The 19473-nt window shown below is 48.0% G+C and overlaps 1 long non-coding RNA gene across 3 annotated transcripts in view; it reads left to right on the top strand.

Annotated features, from left to right (window-relative positions):
- LOC137855844 (uncharacterized) overlaps positions 1-18741 on the top strand; it is a 72891-nt gene extending 54150 nt beyond the window's left edge. Inside the window, exons 5-7 of one of the 3 annotated variants that reach the window (XR_011095985.1) lie at positions 183-264; positions 2047-17421; positions 18382-18741. This is a non-coding gene — a long non-coding RNA (uncharacterized lncRNA). Of the gene's footprint in view, positions 1-182; positions 265-2046 lie in introns of all 3 variants that reach the window. The other 2 variants (XR_011095986.1, XR_011095987.1) reach the window with 2 other exon arrangements.
- Positions 18742-19473: the final 732 nt, after the last annotated feature.

Raw genomic sequence — 19473 nt, forward strand, 5'->3', positions numbered from 1 at the left:
AATCAGCTTTCGTTCTCCCTACCAAACTTCTAACCACCCTGGCCTTGTCTCTGCACTCTACTGCTTGTGACTCAAACACTTTCAGTCAGGAACTGGGCAGGAAAGATGTCTGGAGCCAGGGTGCAGCCACACGACAGACCTGTGTGTAAAGTATCTTTCCTGTCTTTGTTCCTCACATTTAGAAAACTGCTCCCTGCCTCGTGTCTTCTAACCTCTGCTGGAGAACTGACCATCCACTACGTGCTATACCATGAGGTGAGACAGGTGAGTATCCAGGGCACAAATGACAAAACAAATCGAACGTCTGATCATCACAGTCCTTTCCAGCTGTAGCCATTCACTCCAGTTCCCTGCAGGACAACCAGGACCAGCCCCTGGTGGTCAGCCTCTGAGGGGACAGGCAAGGACAGCTGCGGTTCCTTTAGCACTCCTTCCCTGCAAGCTACTCCTCCAGCAGGATTTTATCCCACATGGCATTTTAAGCTAACATGAAGAATTCTCCTGCTCCTTTTATGCAGAGGTTTGTAGGCAAAAAATCGTGTTATAAAGAAGAAAAAAAAAAAAAGGTTGCAGTTGTGCAGATGAAGTGGAACTGAAAGCAAGGTTGTAAAACTGCTAGGAACTAGACAAGTGGGACAGGGCATTGCAGAGCACTGAAGGGCTTGCAAAGATCTTGCCAGCCATGTGTGCTGCTATCCAGAGCAGGATGTGCAGAGAGGAGACATCCCCATGGGGTGCTTACAGATCGATGGCACGCGGAGAGCACCTGGTGTGGAGCTGAGCATCGTGGGTGAAGCAATTAACTAGTTAGAAAATACAGGATAAACATGCTAGAATCTGATAGGGGAATACATGACAGAGAGAAGATGGAACAGGTTCAACCCAGATGAAGGGCAGCCACAGGGCTGGACAAATGGCAGCCCCTCCATGTGCTGGTCAGCCACTGGCTGCCGCCGTACACTTGTGCTCTTTCGTGTCAAGCCGAACAAACATCCCTCCTGTGAAACCTTGCTTGCAGCCTGGCCTGGTGGTGGTGCAAGGCCGGGAGAACTCGGATTAGAAATCAGCTCTGGAGCCCTTGGCTGTGGCCAGAGGAGGAGCAGCTGCCCACTGGGGTGCAAGTAGTGGGAGGGGAAGGCCTGGAAGTAGCAACCACTGGCGGCACCTCAGCATGTCGGCACAAAGCGCCCGGGCACCTGACTCTGTTGAGTCACCAGTACAGCAAATGCGCCCCTCTGCACTGAGAAAAGCTCGGGGATCAGGCCCCAAAGTCGAGCAGCTGCTGTGCCGTGGCAGTTGTGCCAGCCAGGAGCAGCCGTGCTGGGCACAGGGCGAGGAGGCGAGCATGGGGCAAGGCTCTTGGGGGTCTGTCGGGGCTGGCGCTGCAGCGATGGAAGCTAAGATGTTTTCCCAGGGCAGGTTAAAGCCGGACAGAAGTCAGCATTAAAGACAGATCTAGAGATAAAGAAGCTGAGATTTACATACATTTACCTCGCCACATCATTCACAAACACACTTTGATCTCAAGTCATCTGTTGCTATAATTACTGAGAGATGGTTGATGCAAACACACTTCCCACTGTGGCTGGGTCACTGCAACGGGGACTTGCTCTAGCACTGACCCAAGTCTGCGTTCCCAGTCCTTTCTCTGCTAAAAGGACTTCACGCTGTGGGTTTTCCATCAAGTAACCTTGGATATCCAACCTTCCTGACCAGCAGGCAGTTAGCCTTTGACCGTGTGTGTGAAGCCAGCGCCGTGGAAAGAGGCTTGGGTGTAAAGGAGAGCTATAGGCTCTTGAGAGCTCATCACGGGCAGACAAACTAATAAGCCGTGCCTGGGGGTAGCTCAGGATCAGACAGTTCGGGTGCTTATCTGCGGATGATCACTGCAGCTTTTGATGTTCTCCTGCTGCTGTTTGGACATGCCCACTCAGGGAGCTGTTCCAGAAAAGCCACTCCACGTTACGGTTTTAGCAGAGTAAGACAGGATTTGATCCTCGATGTAAACATGCCTTCAATAAAACAGGTGCATTTTATCTTTTGCAGCTCCCTACCTCACAGCCTGCCTCCACCAGCAAGGTCAGTGCTGCGTGCCTCCCGTGTGCAGATGGCATTCTTACAGGATGGGCCACAACTTAGGGTTCTTGTCTGGGATGCTGCCTGCAGGCTGCTGAGGACATGCCGATGTGGTGAAGAAAGCACTGCTTCATGAAAAAGGGAGTATGGAAATGATAGGGAGTAAAGGACAACAGAAGAAGAAGGACTGACAATTAGTGCTCAGACACAGCCACCTGAAAGGCCTGAAAGCCACCCGAAATAAAGGCAGTGTTGCTAATTCCAGAGATGGGACCAGAACAATACGCAAATGTCTCTGTGTGCAGCACGGAAAGAACGAGAGGTCTGTGGACACACCATGCATGCTTAGGGCCTCACTTCAGTAACCACGTGAAAGCTAAAACACTTCTGTGTCTCGGCCTGGGTATCTCCCATCTCAGCGCAAAGGCCTCAAACCTTCCATTAAGCATGATGAAGCTTTGCAGAGTTTGTGTGCAGAGCATGGCAGCCTGGTCTGTGCACCAAGGGAGAAAAGAGGATTTCTCCCTCGCTGTTTTCGGTGGGGAGGGAGAAGGTGTTTGAGCGAAGAGCTGGTCAGGGAGACCAGACACCAATGGCTTCCTAGAGTCTGGTGCGTGACATCCCACCCATTTTGTTACAAGTTGCCTTGGTCCCGTCTGAACTCGCTGCTTTTTCTGTCTTTCGTGCCAGCGACAGGAATGACATCAGAAGCACTGAGTCATGAGCAGATGCGCCTCAGACTCCACCACGTTAGCCCAAACTCTGTGCCCTCTGGTCTTTTGAAACCTTCCTTCAGGAGGCCTCTGGCGCACACATTAAAGGTCAGTTTTTCAATGTCGTCTAGTGCCAGTCAGAAAAGATGAGAGCTTTTTATTGGTTTTATCAGTCTGCATTTTATGTTATCAGTGGTTTCCTTTTCTGCTTGCTTGTCCTTCTCATCCATGCAGTTTCACTTGCTTCTAGGCTGTTTACACTCACATCATGTATGTTAAGAGTTGCCACATGATGATTTGATTTAAACAAATAAAGTAACAAGTAGCACACAGGAAATGAGGCAGAAAAATATTTACGAGAAGTGTAATTTTGGAAGAACAGGACATTTAGTGAAGTTTGTTTCAGATGCTTTGTTTGGAGGCTCTTTTGCTTACATGTCACATCATTTCGTAGGCAGAAGCGGGAATTTCCGTGTATGTAATTGCAAGGTTTTTTGTAATAAAACTACAGAAGAGGCCCAAATGGGAGACTTTGAAAGGCCAGGATTTCACAAGCAAAAGGTCCGTGTTGAAAATGCCAGGTTAATCCTCAGTGATGTAATGGAGAAACAATTACCTAAGAAGAAGAGCCTTCTCTGGGTTTCTTTTGTTCTGGATAAAAATCTGGCTAGCTTGTTCCAGTAAGTCATGGGTGCACAAAGCCTGCAGCTTGCCCCAGGCCCCAATACATCCTCGACATCCTTGAACCTCAGCAGAGAAGCCTGGTGTTTCTGTGATCTAGAGCTGGATGCGAGTTCCTGCCCTTCCACGCATGGCCAGAGGGTAGGTCCTGCCTAAATTGTTCTGGTGTTACTGTCCGTCAGCCTCAGTGGGAAGGCCAAGGGAACTAAGGGTAGCTGTAGGCAGTCATCTCATGCAAATCCACAGGGTTATCAGCCTGGCCATGCCGTTCACCGTTCCTGCTGCTTGAAACCTGAGTCCCACTGTGCTCCCACACAACCCATGGCAACTCTGCCACTTAGAAATCAAAACCTCTTCCTGGCTTGGAGCAGGAGATCTCAGAAGGAGTGATGTCCTGAGGGACGGACCCGACAAAGCACTGGCCCTTCACTACTTCTTGCTCCTCTACCTCATCCTTCTGTAGATCTTCAGGTTTCTTAGGACATCCTCAGTCCCTTTCTGTTCCCATCATAACAAGGTAAGTAGGATCTCTTACAGGCTCCCCTCCTGAGAACCCTTCCAGCAGGGTTCTCCAGTCCCACCACATCCTTTCTCTCACCACATCTGTTGCCATGCCCAGGAGTCACGCTCTTGCTTGCAGGAAGCCAGCTCTAGTGTGTCTGTCTTGGCAGAAAAGAAAAACCTGACATTTTTCTGTCCCAGTCTTTACTCCCTGAGATGCACAAACACTTCGCAAAACCAAAATGTTTTTCTGGGACAGGAAGTTGAGACATGGGCTGCAGTCTGGGATCTAGACTCGATATGAGAGCATCTTTCTTCTCTTCAGGTTTCCTTTTCAGAAGTGCTGCTCCTCTTTCCTCATCCTGCCTCCTAAGACTATAATTTTCATGCTTTTTGTGTGTGTGTGTGTTACAGTTTCCTTTCACAGTTCTGTTTAACACCGTGTCTCAGGCATCAAATGCAATAGAATGCTACTGACTTTTGCCAACCAAGTATTTTCATCACTGTCAAAACAAAACACTAATATTATGGCAACAAAGCAATCACAATGTCAAAACAAGAAGATCAAGTTCTTTGGGATTCCCTTTCTGTGGGAAATAGCCAGTTCTAGAGTTGTGCTCCTGCTTGACCATGGGAAATGATGGAAAGTCACTGCTGAATGAAAAGAGGCTCCGTGGACTTGAACCCTCCTGCTTTGCAGATATCTGGAGTGACTGTTAACACAAATCAATGAATGTGAGTTACATTATCAATGCAAATGCAGATCCCTTCTGGAAGGAAGGAACATCCAAGATCTCTCACATGTGAAAACAAAGTGTTGTACCTCACTTTGTGTTAGCTTTAAGACAGACCACCACACAAACGAGGTGTTCCAAGCCAAATCTGACCTCTGGCTCTGCAAGGATTAACCTCACTGAAGATCATACATGTCGTAACAGCCCAGTTAACAGCTCTCAGGTAGGAAAGCAAGTGGAAAAGTACTGCCAGGGTACAGTTCCCTCACTCCTTCATCAAGGGCTGATGACACAACATAGCATGCCTGGTATCCTTCATTTCTCAAGCGTCCTCTGCACTAGGGAGGGACCTCTTCGAAGTCTGTAATAGATGGAGCTGATAAAGCATGCCCACAGCGGCTACGAGGAGCTGGTAGGTCACCTGAGGCATGGCTCAGGGTGGCAGCATCCAGAATTATGTCACATTTGGTTGATCCAAGCTTCGCCGCCTCGATTGCAGAAAAAAGATAGGATCAAAGCACCTATAAATAGTTTAAGTAACCCATAGCCTTGTGCAGGAGTGTAAGGAATACTGTTTTTTAGGTCACAAAACAAGCAATTATGTGCCAAGAGGAAATTGCCCAAATATTTCCAGTGTGTTTTTCCTTTTCTTAATTTCACCTCCATGGTATGTCAGTTCCAAAGGGTCAATTACATTTCCAAAAGATAAACGTTTCCGTAATTATACTAGGTTCACAGTTAAACTAAAATGTGCCTGCAATCTGTCACTTGACTAGGGGAAATGCCATGGGCATGGCTAAGGCAGGCCAGGTAAACCCTGAGCATCTTCACCTAATGACTGCCTTTCGTTTCAGTTAATTGCTCATCTGCCTTGAGAAACACCACCGCTTTCTCAGGCTACCCAAGAGCCAAGCTTTCTGCCTCTGCTCAGTGCCTCAATCATTTCCTGAAGCCTGTGAAGGACCCAGTCTCTGGGGGGACAGCAGGAGACAGCACAGGAGCACGGTGGTATCCTGAGCCAGGAGGGAATTTCACTGGGAGAAGAAGGGAGCATTTTAAATATCCATAATCCCAGAAAGAAGGCAGGTCAACTCATCTGTCTGACACAAGGACTCTCACCTAACGAAGAGCGATTCCTTTACATTTGGGTCTCAATTTTTAATTCACAGGGTTTGAGATAGTTTGGGAAAATAAAAGGCATGCAATGAAGAAGAAACCTTCTGCGGGGTTCCCTGCAGGTTGGCTCCCTAAATCACCAAGTGTCTGCAAACAACTTGGCCCAAGATTCACTCAGAAGGTTTTTCTGGCACACCCTGCCAGTGTTCACAGGAAACAGCTGTCACATAAGCAGCTGCAGGTCGCGTTTTCCATCTTGTGTGCAGAAAGGGGTGTGCAAAGCGTGGCATCTCCTTCCAACGTCAGCATCAAGGTAGCGAGGAGGTGCTGAGCACTGAGCTGACGTCAGGACAGCAGCCTGGCTGGCGGCACTCTGCTCTCCTGGGGTCAGAAACCCATGGGCCAGCAGAGCAAGTGTCCTTTCCCTCTCCTTTCTGCTCTGCCCATGTACTCATGGGCCTGTATCCAGCCAGATGTGCACCTCACACACTGGCCTCACTGGAGATGGGTCAGCCTGCTCTGAACCGAGGGACACTAACTGGGAGAGAGGTGACAAGCAGCAGCCCACTCTGGGAAACTGTTTATTCGTGGCACTGGCCTTGGGAGTTGTGTAATTCTCTTCCAGCCTCTGTTGCGCCAGCCTTTTTCTTCAGTATTTGGTTTGTTTCTAGAGATTTCGTGTGATTCATGAGGCTGTTCTGCAAAAGAAAGCAAATGCAGGAGAAGCCCACCGGTGGGGAAAGCCCTGGCCACGGAAAGGAAGCGATTAGCAGCCGACGTTCAGAGAGACTCATAGGCAGCCCTTCCCTTCCAACAGGAAGTGCTCCTGCTTTGAAGTTTATTTGGAAGGCTTTAAAAATCCTTACTAATTGCCTTGCATAGACCAAATGGGATACGAGGAACACTTTGCAATGTAAATATGCTCCCTTGGTACACTGAGAATTAGATAACAAGACCAAGCTCATACCTCTCATAGGAAGCACAGCCCTGACAGCTAGCTCAGCAGAACGCGCTAGAACACACGCACAGGTTTCAACTTTGCTCTGCTCGTCACTGCCATCGTCTCTGTCTTCAGGGGCCTTGAGGTACTGCTGTGCCTTTATTTATTATGTGGTGTACGTAATGAAAACGTGACACTTGAAAATGAGTACGCTTAGTATCAGTTTAATGTTTCATCCGTAGCAGCAGCCAAAGGCCTTTCTCCCAGAGAGCTCTGAAATTCACCAATCCACCTTTGTCATAGACAATCAACATAAGCTCCTGTTTCCCAGTAAAAGCATGCTTGGAAAGTGACAGAATGAATTGTTTGGCCATTGTAGAGAGACACAGTCCTTCCCTCTTCTGTTGCAGGGCCTAACCTGCAGCTGTTGGTGCTGCCGCGTGGAGCTGGAGCTGGAGCAGAGTCTCCAGGAGGACAGGGAGGTCACGTAGTACAACAAACTGTCATGGAGCCAGGTCCCAGATGGGAGAACAGCCATAAACCAGAAAATGTAAGTGATTGATTGTTTCTGCAAGATAAATGTGCATGGAGTTAGCTGGAGCCAGTCTGAACCAACAAGGGCATGCTGGGACAGGGGAGGCATGTGAACAGGGAAATGAAAAATTGACTACTAGTAAGAGTGGGTGGATTTCAGAAAAGATTTGTTACTCTTGCAAGGTGAGATGGGACACCAGACAGAAAAGCATGGAACTGTTGTCCCAGACAACTTTTTCCTTGGCCATGCTTATAGCTATTTTACCCTATCCAAAAAATATGCACTCTATCTATTGCCCTGCAATCTCAGTCAGCTTTTGGATCCATGCAAAGGAATAGAAAAAAATAGGAGCAAGGTTGTTTATTGTAAGTGGTAATTCTCAAAACATCACAACCCAGTTCGACAAAGAAATTTTGCCTTCCTGCAGCTTGTGGGCTTAATTCCCTGTTCTTGTCCCTCAGCCAGCCCTGAATGCCCTGAGGCTGTGACCCAGCTGTCTCGAGCTGTCTAGCTGGCTGGCAGAGAGACCAGAATCGGGTCTTCAGCGGGGAGGCAACCTACCAGTTGGAGGAAACTGGTCGGAGGAGATATCAAGGGCTGTTTTTTCACTCATCTGATATGCTTCTCTAGAACTAAGGGAATGAACGTCACTCACATTCAGTCATTTGCAAATAATCAACCTAAAGTAAACCATCCCCAGTTACTTCTCCTTCAGGTGTAAGCAACTTCCAGGTCCTGGCTGGGTGGGGGATTTCCTGTCTGCGTTTAGTTTGTACTTCTTCCAAGGCTTGCGGTTTGCAGGGTGGTTCGTGCCTTCCATTAACACCCGCTGGATGTTTAACTCATTTTTAATTTTACAACTGGGGAAGTGAATGCTGTCTTCTGCAACTGGCAGAATCCATCCTGGCAGCTGAGTCTGTGCCTTCTTCTACCTACTGTGAGCCAGGTTTGTTCAGTTTTATTCCACAAATACTGCTGTGATAATAAAAGAAAGCAAGATAGATACGGAATCACACAAGAAAGGCAGTAATGGAACAAAACTGCCAACAAAACTCTCTGGCTTTCACATATGACTGCTTCATCTTGGCCTGTTTTCAGTTGAGCATTTGCACCTTGGAGTCTGGTAGAGCTGGGGAAACAGTATCAACTTGGAAGTGATGCATTTCCCCACATGACAGCCTCACAGATTCCTTTGTAGATATATTTTAACAAGCTAGGTCGAGAAGGGCATTTTTGTTAAGGAAAACAAAACAAAACAACAACAACAAAAAAACACCTTTGATGTTCACCAAAACCTTTCATTTTTCCAGCCTGTAATCCTGTCTGTTTTCATCATGAACACGTCAAATGGAAAACATTTAAAGGGTTTCCTTGAAATCAAATGACATGAAAACAAAGTGAAACTGAAATGAAAAATGTCACTCTCCCAGGTCCTTAACTCAGTCTAACATATTTGCCAAATCCAAGTTAAAATCCTTGTTTGCTGAAAGTGTATTGCTTTGAGTGTATAAACAGTCCTGCAGATTAAAATAATATTAGTTCAGCCATCAAAGTATTTATATATTTTCTTGCCATAGTTTCTTCTCACACATCAAGTCACAGGATCGATCTTTACAGTTTTGACAAATGCTAAGCCACAGGCTTCACAGGCCAGTGGGAACTTCTCAACAGAAGCTGCAGAACATGCTGTGGCCTCGACATACCAGTTCCCTGGGATGTCCTGGGTGCAGTTAAGCCCAGCACTGCAGTGTCTCTCTTTCCAGGTAGATGCAGAAGGTCAGCCCCCTCCCCAAATCAGTACAGAGTCCCTGAAGTGACAGGGAGGTGTCCCCCATGCCTCCTATGCCAGCTGAGATCTTAGCATGGAAGTATCACTGAGGCACTTGAAAGGTATTCCATTTGACCTGAAGTCATGGGAATAAAATTTAATTACAGGCAGAGTAAAGGTACAGTCACGGATATATGTATCCATACTCACACAAAATCCATCTCTGAGGTGCAGTGTTTCAGTCATGTGCCATAAATGCATCTCCAGGACACACTTCTGTCTTGTATCATAAATACAGCGTTGGCATGAATTCAAGCAAGGTACCCTTTCTTGATCCCCATTCCAAACCTCTTGTGATAATAATGGTAACAGAACTACAAGGCTACTACAAGGCCCCTCTTGTACTGAATTTTCCAGTACAAGAGAGGAATTGGAAAGCATTAACAGCACCCTAGACACAGAGTCAAAGCTCCCACGTCTGATTTGCTTTTGCTAAATCCAGCGAAGGCTCACTTTGCCTAACCTGTGGCTTCTCAGCAGGAGATATCAATATACACAATTGCTCTTATTGTGGGTTTTGGTGTTGTTGTTTTGTTTTTTTTTTTGAAAATTGAAAACTTTTGAGGAAACTATGAAGTCAGGTTTGGGAAAACGTCGTGATTCAAGTTTCCTTGCTCATACAAGGTATGACTCTAAATGTCTGGCATTTCAGTGTTAACAGCCCACCCCACAGCAGCGCACAGCCCAGATACAGCGAAACTACTCGGGACAAAGCCAAAATTCCCTGCAGAGCAGAAGCAAACCAGAGCAGCAGCTTCCCTGTATGCCATCATTGTCTTTAGAGCTGTCGGGCCCGCAATTCCCATGCGTCTTGGTGCTTTAAAGAAAACAAAAGCTATGATGTAGGGCGGCAAAAATGTTCGTTGTACTCTTACTCTATACTCTCCTACACAGGATGTGCAGGATGTTTATGTTACCACCTGGAGGTCTTTATCCTGCAGGGACTGGAAGTTTTTGAAGAACTCTTCTGCCCGTTAGAGCTGGGCCAATGGCAGCACAGCTGAGTCAAAGAGCAGCTCTTGGGGCTGAGGTTTGCGTGGCGTGTGAAGGATGTCTGGGTGGCTGTACGTGTTCAGCTCCTGGAAAGCCAGTGGGAGGCTGGGATCTGTCAGAGCAGCCCGGGCTTCCTAAGGGCCTTTGTTCGCACACACTGAGCTGCTCCCCTCTGCCGATGGCGATGGGACAAAGCCCAGCTCCACACAAAGCAAACACCCCAGCGGAAGCTGTGATTTTGCAGAATAGGTCCCACTGCCAAGATCTCACAGGAGATTGCTCGCCGTTTACTCAGTAGACAGAGCGTGTCTTTGCCTGCTTGGTCTTCTGCCAGGCACACTCAGACACTGGCTGCTGCCCGTTGCTCTGACACGCCGACCGTCTTCTGAGGTGTTACAGGAACCCAGCTTGTATGGGGCCAGCTCCTTCCTCCCTAATTTGCCTTCTGCTTTGATCCTGAAAACACTGAGCAGGCAGGGCCTGTCTCATCTCCTTTTCCTCGCGTCTGGCTGCGACACTGGAGGGGCTGAGCAGCAAGGGGCCTTGCCCAGTCCGTGTGAAGGGACACTGTCCGTAGGCCACAACTGCAATGTGGTCCCCATGTCTCTCCCCACTGAGGAGGCTTTTTCTCTAACCCAGCAACCTCTCTCTCTCCTGGTTTCTCTCTTTGGTCAAAGAATAGAGAATTGAGTGATTGAAACTGTTTTGCCCTGTACTCACAGAGGTCTGAGGGAACTGGAAGGAGGCTGTGGTGAGGTTACAGGTGGCACAAGCATCATCTGAGAGTCTCAAGAGTGAGTACATTCAAAATGGGGATTTTCCTCCCCTTCTCCCGAGGAATTCTCTAGGAACCTGGTATTTCTTTGAGACCTGGACAGATGCAAGACATACACACATGCCTGGAAAACTGACTGGAAATTCAGTCAGAGAAGCAGGGAGAAATGAAGTGTGAGCACTGTGCTGCAAGAGTTCCTTCAGAACCTGCTCCTTGCAGGCAGCACAACACGGCTCCATGTGGTGCAGACAGCCAGGGTTCATGCATGTCACTGAGTGCTGGATACAACAGACACTTAGAAGCACATCTCCATCAGCATCATACTAGGCAAGGGGTACTGCTTTCCCTTGCTGGCAGAGAGGATGGGGTGTAAGGATTGGTTTTGGCAGAAAGCAGGGCTCCTCTGTGCGGTTCCTGAGCTTGCAGCGACTCAGAGCTGCTGTCAGTCCTGTCATGTAGCAAGGGAGAGATGTACTACATCACCAGGCCTGGTGTCTTGACACTTCTCTTGGGAGATCCTTCAGGGAAACACAGCAGCAAATCTGCAAGTATCAGATAATTGTAGATAGGTCATTCCTGAAGCAGCAGGTACCTGGAAGCAATTGTTTTGACTAATATCCTGTTGCATACCGTGAAGCAACAGAGAGGAAAGAATAACAGGCACATTATCTGCTCAATCAGAAGTCAGCACAAACTTCTGATGAAGAGCTGGGAGCATCACCAGGAACATTCAGACAGGAATTGAAGGATGAGGAAAAATACTATATAGCCATCCCCATTGTAAAAGCTACGCTAAAAAGGTAAAAGCAGAAATGGGGGGAATTTCTCACTTCAGCTTTTCTGTTGCCTGCTGAGGTCACAGCAGATTTCTAGAGCAAAGGGCAGACGTGACTCAAGAGTCTACGAAACTTCACCAGGAAATTGTCTCAAGACCCCAGTAATCACATCAGAGCACTTCAGCACGGAGCTGGGCGCAGCTTGGACACTCGCGTGCTCTCTGTGCATGGGAAGAGCGCTCCTCTGCAGAGGGCCAAGTCAGGGATTTGTACAGATGATGCAACCAGCCCAAGAGTGCACATCAAGAAGATAGCTTTGGATAAAGGGTATCTCTTCTAAGTTGCCAGGTGTCTGACATATCTGCCAGAAGACCAGATGACTCCACAGGCATGCAGAGCACAGAATCACAGAATCATCTAGGTTGGAAGAGTCCTCCACACAACAAACAAATGCAAGCAGTGACACTTCTTGTAGCTGGGAGCCCTTCAAGGCCATCAACGGAGTGCCAGAAAAACCTAGCACTGCTTGCAGCTCCCCTCGGCAGCATCCATCATTCAGGGGATACTAACACAGAGTCCTCGAGGCGGCCCAGAAAGTGGCAAAACTCCCAGCAGTTTGAGCCCCCTCGGGCCCCCGTCCAAACGCCATTACCTTCGGCATGGCAGCCAGGTCTGTGGCTTGCAGCTGCACATGTGCTTCAAAATGCTACGAAAGGCAAGTTGTCTGGGTCCTGCCAGGAAGAGCTGTGAGTAATCAGCCACCTGAAGCTGAGGTTGCGCAGGGTGGAAGCCTCGTATCAGTTGCCCAACCGTCACCCCCTTCCTTTCCATTGAAGTGCACAGCATGCAAGATAAAATCAGTTCCAGACAGATTATGACAAAAAGTGGAGTGTATAATAAAGTACATTCTTATCCAAGTGGATTTCCTGGCCTGATGAGTGAACCTGCGTGTTTCTGCTCTACCTTTGGCGTATGCCTGTGCAGCTGGGCTTGCTGACACAACCCTGTCTTTTCCTGCAGCAAAAGGATCAGTTACCCTGGCAAGTGGCCTGCTGATGTGTTCTCGGTCCTCGCCTCCGCTGGCTCAGCCTCAGCACCAGCCCTTGTGAGCATTTGCTGTGGGGCAGGTACACAGGAGGGAGCAGGGGTGAGCCAACATCCCCTTTTTTGTATTTTAAAGCACCTTGGCTACCTGTAACAAGATAGCTCAAACACTTTCACCTACTGCTCACACCCTGTATGATCTCAAGCATGCTCATATTTCCGGTCAGATAAAGCATTTCATTCAGACTGGGTGATTTTTATTAAGTCCTTGATTTACTGCGTCCTAAGTAAACGAGCAGCCCTGCAGTCAATTTTGCAATGCACACCGGAGCAGCAGCTTATCAAAAAGGAGCCTGTGAGAGGGGAGAAGAGGAGACTGGATGGGCAGCTCAATTCCTGAGCTTATCCCAGATCAAGCTACTCATGTGCAGAGGTCACGCAGTGGTGCAGGGAAAATTTTGGATCTTTTAACTTGGTCCAGCGCTCTTCCTCTTAGAATGTGTCACCTCTTCATCAGAGAATGGAAAGACAGGCCTTCAGGTTTCCACAGACATCACAACAGGTTTCTAAGTCTGAACCTCGCTTGACAAAGTGCTGGCATTGGCCTGATGCCTGAAGCATAACAGGATCCCTCCTGTTCCACCCAAGGAGCAGGGACAGGGGGACTGGCCATCCCACATCTCCCAGGGACACCCATCTTTACTGGAGAATTCAGCAAAAGTTCCGTGTTTGCTGCTTAAGAAATACACAACAGAAATCTCAGGATTTCACAAGCTGGAAGGCAGGAGCACAGTAACAGGGAACCACTGCAGGCATGCAGAAAAGTTTCACTGTAGAGGAGGAGGCAAGGCTTTTCTGATCCTGGAGACAAAAGGGGATGTCTCGGCCTGTCCTCCACAAACCCAGGCAGTTCTGCTACAGGCCACAAGCTTAATGCCACACGGGCCTTCCAGATAATGCTCTGCAAGGACAGATCAGAGTAGATGGGACAGGATGGGCCAGCCCTGAGCCCTGTGTGCCCACGGTGTGGTTTAATTTAATACAGGACAACCACTGAATGTCTGTGAGATGTGCTATCTCCTGCTCTTCATGCGAAGGCCCAGAAGTGTGTCCTCGCACTGACTGCAGGGAAGCCCCACTACACCGTTTGCCTGGAGCTGCTAGCTCCAGTGCAGCAGGGGTGGGAACCTGCATCCCACAGGATGTCCAGCTATTCCAACCCTGCTCAAGGGCTTGAGCTCATCGAAGCTGCAGCCCTACAAGACGTGAGGGGCTGCCAACCCAGCTCTGTGCAAGCTTGGAGACTGTCTCACTTCAGTCTTTCCTGCAAACAGAGCACGGCTTTCTGTAGTGCACTGCGTATGCTGAAGCCCAGAGATGTCCAAGGTTAGCTATGCGTGCAGGAACAGTCTCCTTACCTCTCACCTAAGGTATAAAACCACACGGTGCAACACTGCTCCAGTCACAACTAGCCAGCAGTCCCAGGAGGGAAAGCACGTGGGACCTGGTGCCTGGCACAGCATGTATCTTCTCCATGCATCCAGATACCTCTGGGGACTATAACAGCTAAGACCCATAGCAGCAGCCTGCAAGCAGAGAGTAAAAAGTGTGTGTCCATGTGTGCTGAACAGGGCCCCAGCTCCAAGGAAAGACTTGCGTTATGACCTGGCAGTCTGTCCTATTTTTCCCCTTTGAGTACCATACTAGAAAAAAAAGTACACACGTACACACACACCACTAACAACACTCCCACCAAATCTATCAAAGCCAACTCTTCCTCAGCATCTGTGCCACCACTGGACAATGCTGTGCAGGTTTGAACTGGCAGCACAGCCCAGCACAGCTGCTTAGCAGAAGATAAAATCGCCTTTTTTAGGACAGCAGGGCAGGACAATGCTAAAAGTTAGGCTGAACTGCCTAAAGCCAGCATGGTCATCAGCAAACCCAAGCAGCACAGTAGCACATGGCTCCGGGGCTCCACACAGCTACTGGGGGTTTAGAATTTCTGGATTTAGGGATTTAGGTAGCATTCTAAGAAGTTTGGTGGATTATTTTATTTTATTTTATTTTATTTTATTTTATTTTATTTTATTTTATTTTATTTTATTTTATTTTATTTTATTTTATTTTATTTTATTTTTTAGTAGCGTTTGCCTTAAAGCTCTGTTTAAAACCAGAAGCTACCATCTAGCTGGCTCAGAAACGCTGACACTGGTTTAACCTTTGTAGCTTCGCAGCTCCAGTTCCCAGCACCCAGCTCAGGGCTGCTGTAGCGGGTTTTGGTGCCGTCTGTGGGAACACCATGACCTCTGGTGGCCACGCTGGAGCTCGACGAGTCTTACCCTCGGTGCCGAGTGGTAGGCTGCAGGAGGATTCACACCACAGGGACTGAGGAGTGCGGACGAGCAAGGCAAGCCCTGGCCCTGTTGGACTGCGCCCATTGTCCAGTGCCACTGGTTTGCAGAGGGGTGCAACTGGTGCAGCCTAGTGCCTGCTGCCCCCTCCCCACAGAGGCACACACAGTGCCAGGGGAGCAGCTCTGTGCTGGGGCTGCCGGTCACTGGAAGGGACTGGGCAGGAGCGCAACCAGCAGGCAACTCCATGCCCATGCCAGGTGTTTTTCTCCTGTTTATGAAAAGCAGTTCACTGCAGTCCAAAGCAGAAAGGGTTCTAACTGGGCTTTAAGCCCTCCTTTCACATCTATTTCTTTGGCTAGCCTTCACCACACAAGTGCTATTCTTGCATCGGTCCTGCTGTGCTTTTCTTTGTCAGGGGAGGTGGTGGCAAAGCGCTCCCCGGTATGGCTGTGGTAGGCCCAGACGGCTACAGAGACGTGCCTAAGGATAAACAACTTTAACTAATTACCTCGGCAGCTTTCTCCCTCCCAGCCACACGCACACCTTTCAAAGCCACCGGGAGAAGAATGCAGCCTGCAGCAAATCCGCTGTCCCTTGCATCATCATTTTGGGGCTGAAAGCATGCAGGTGAGAGTCTGGTGTCCCCCAGGAGGGCAGGTGGAGTTGGCGTGCGACCATGCTCTCATTACCAACTTGTTCAAATCATCGGGAATGACATGAAGTTGATGTTTAGCTGTGCTTTGGTCTCAGCTCAGTTTTAATCTCAGTGTGTTCAGCATCCAGAGTCTATCACCAAATGAGGTCAGGAAGGCTTGTGCTGATAGCTTCAACCACTGTGTATCTTGGGACGTCCCTAATTACCAGGAAAGCCCCATTTCTCCTTTGCTTTTGGACTAGATTTATCAGGGAGCTAAGCTGACTAGCCAGTGAAACGTCCACACCTGATGCTTTTTTTTAGCAGCAAATGCAGTCATGCAAGTGCTAGCAAAGCTTCGCCCTAGACTTGTGCTCTTTTGCAGGTTGCCTCCAATTTTGTTGGAAGTCGGCATCCGGCCCAACTGAGAAGCATGAAAGCATCAACTCGGTCTTTGGCTCCTCCTTGACCCAAATGGGAGCCAAGAGGCCAAGGAGCAAGCTGGTTTCCTTTTGTGGCTGCAGAACTTTTCTTATTTGGGCTCATCACCAGCTGAATTTCTTGACAAGGCTTCCAGGCACAGCCAGGGACTAGCAGAAAAGTCGGGCTGTTCTGCCATTGCCTAACTGGAGATACAGCAACGGGAGAGCCAGAAATTGTTCATTCCTGCAGCCACGAGCTGCATGCTCCCTGTCAGCCCTGTGAGCTGGGAAGCACCTCTCTCACCCGCTCTGTCACGTAGCCCCAGCACCCCGGGTCAGCCAGGAGATACAGATCTGGCTGGGGGAGTCTCGGCTGCCCTGTGCCTCAGGTCTCACCGACAGTCAGGGCAGGGCTGAGTCTTTTTTCTTAGGGCTGTGTCTTGGGGCCCAGCTGTTATGGGGGTCACTCTGAGGCCCCTGTATAACACTAACCCCAGAAAGCTTGCTTTCTGAAGGATCTTCACACACATGTATGCATCAGCCCCTTAGCAGTGGCTCTTCTTGATGGGCATTTGTATCTCCCTCCAGTCAAGCAGGCTGTCTAACTGGTGATTTATTACACTGCTGCTAGCAAAACACGTGTGGCCTGGAGCGGCTGTCAGTGACCAGACTGCCCTCTCTTTCCCCAGCAGTGAAATTCTCAGCTTTGAGGCACGACACTCTGCAGCAAGGGTATTCTCTGCCTTGGCCTGACCTTCACCGTTAGCCTCAGGATCCATGTCTGTTGCATCACAAAAATTTGCTCCTGCTATGATGTCCTCTATCAAAAAAGCATCATGAGGTTATTGTCTTCTGATATAAGGAGTAGGAAGTGATCACATGCTTGTGCAGGCCAAGAAAAGTGCACGACTCAGGCAACCACAGGGACTTCATTCTTGGTTGATGCTAACCCCCCCTCTGTACTGGGGTCCTTTTCCTTGTGAAGGAATGAGGCTGAGGTAACCTGGTCCCCCACTTCTTTAACGTGAGGATGCTGTTTGGGCAGTTAGAGAACAGAAAAGGCTGTTTTTCTCCTCCCGTTCCTCTTCAGACTGAGGATTTCGTCTCCAGGCCCCATGCATTTCTCAACCCTTTGTTATCGTTTTATTTTCTAGGATGAACTTCACAGAAATAAACAGGATTTGATCATTTTTGAGCTTACCCTGACCCCCTGAGGGCTGGACCCTTCCTGAACACCCTTTTGCCTGGAACAGGTGCATAGAAACAGACCCACGCTGCCTGCTCTGGACACTCAAAGTGAGTTACAGTGCTTTAATATTACCATACAACAGTCAGAATTACTTGTGTTTTTTTGTTTGTTTGTTTGTTATTCACTCCTGATCCTCTCTACAACTTAGCGTCTCTTAGCCTGTTAATGTGTGCTGTTCTCACCACACGTAACAATCAAGCTAGAAATCTTTGATCTATTCACCTTCTTGGTATCAATTGCTTGATTTGACAAAGAGTGTGGAAGCGCTTCACATCCTGCTCAGAGGGAGAAAAAATACCTGCATTCATGATGGCTTGATCATGATGGGACAAAAAGAGATTCCACAAAAAGAAAAATCTCTTTATATTCTTGACTGTGTCATGACACCATCAAGTGAATACCTGCAGGGCAAAGGCTACCATGACAATTGTACAGTTACAATCTAGACACATCTACTACCAGTATGAAGAGGCACAGATGGAATGGTGCAATAAAATCATCAACAAAAACAGGTTTTCTAGTTGGGAAGAGAGCTTTGAATAAGCCTCTTTGAAACCTGTTTGTAACCCGTTTGTCTGTCTCCTGAACTTTCCACCTTGCCTAGTTTTTTTCCTTTCCAATTTCAAACATTTTCAATTTGCATCCAAAAGTAGAAACTTCCCAAGTATAACTGCAGAGAGTGGCAATAAAAAAAAAATAAAAAATTGTGATGTTCCATTCTTTGGGAGAGGCACTGATACCGGGGTAAGGGTGCCTGCTTAACTGTTTCTCACTGACATCAGGCCAGACCATCAACCACATGCCTTGTGCTTTCGCATCCTGAATCTGCATTCATGTTGATTTTTCAGGTGATTCTGTCCCATCAGGGGAATGACTAGTTTTTGGTTTTTTTCCCCCCTCATTCGCCTTTCTTTATTCCCTTTCCCTGTAATTGAGAGGTACTCTTGCCTTCTAGGATATGTTTGGATTATGTAGTCAACTTCCAAAGTATTTATTTCTGCCCACAGTGTTTTTATAGAGTTGGTGCAAACAGCAACCAGAAAACAAAAAAAAACATCTGGGAAAACGTAAGAAATGCATAGCTTGGACAACAGATGTGCAAGGCACAGATCACCTAGCAGGATGCAGGGAGTAAAAAGCCAATTTCCGCGCTGTTCCTACTTCACAGGCCACATAAGTTTCCAAACTTGTCACAGGTAACAAAGCCACAAGGCTTCCTGACACCAATCCTTCTCTATAGCTGCCTTTGCTTTCCACTGAAGGAGCCAACTTTTGCAAAGAACATCACATGCTCCACAGGACAATTAACGGTGATGGGGAGAGTTTCAACTGGATATAAGTCTATCTTCTCAAAATAGGTAGGACAAATTGTCACCAGCACCCTGGTGGTGGTATTGCTGACAAAAGCAACCAGCAGTGCCAGTGCTCACAGGACACTAGGGTACTGAAGCTGTCACTGCCAGCAGTGATAATGGAGAAAAAAAAAAAATTTAAAACTTGACTTTCCAGGATGTGCAGACATGAGTTCCCATCGCGTTAATTGATAACAGTTGTGACTGAATCACTTGGTGGAAGTTTCATCTCCCTACAAATTGAGCACGTCCTTCCTTTCTGCTCCTCTGTTATGAAGGACCATTCATAATGGCACATGGGCACAGTCAAATGCTTTGCAACTCCCATCATAGCTCTGGTTAGACTCAAGCCGATCTCTCTGAGCTCTGGGAACACACAAATTACCATCTGGGCTGGAGTAAAAATTCCACTGCAATTCTTATCAACGCCATTTACCTAAGGGACAGGGAAGCCATCACAACAGCTTCATCCTCAGCACAGATGAGTACCTAATTTGTGTGTTCCAGCCACAATGAAATAAAATCCAGCAGGCACAGTCAGGACAGATAGTAAGTGGAATTATCTAGGTCACCAAATAAAATTCATACCCTAATGTCTTGATTTAAGTTTCTGACACAGTTTACAGTCAACATTTTACGTCAAAGACTTGGTGGGTGTTGTAGCCCGCAAACATCCTGCCTGATGACTCTCATAACATTGTACCTGAGGAAGAAACTGTCACATCCGGAATTTTCAGGGGGTGGTAG

Source organism: Anas acuta, chromosome 4, assembly GCF_963932015.1.
Source record: "Anas acuta chromosome 4, bAnaAcu1.1, whole genome shotgun sequence".
Taxonomy (NCBI): Eukaryota; Metazoa; Chordata; class Aves; order Anseriformes; family Anatidae; genus Anas; species Anas acuta.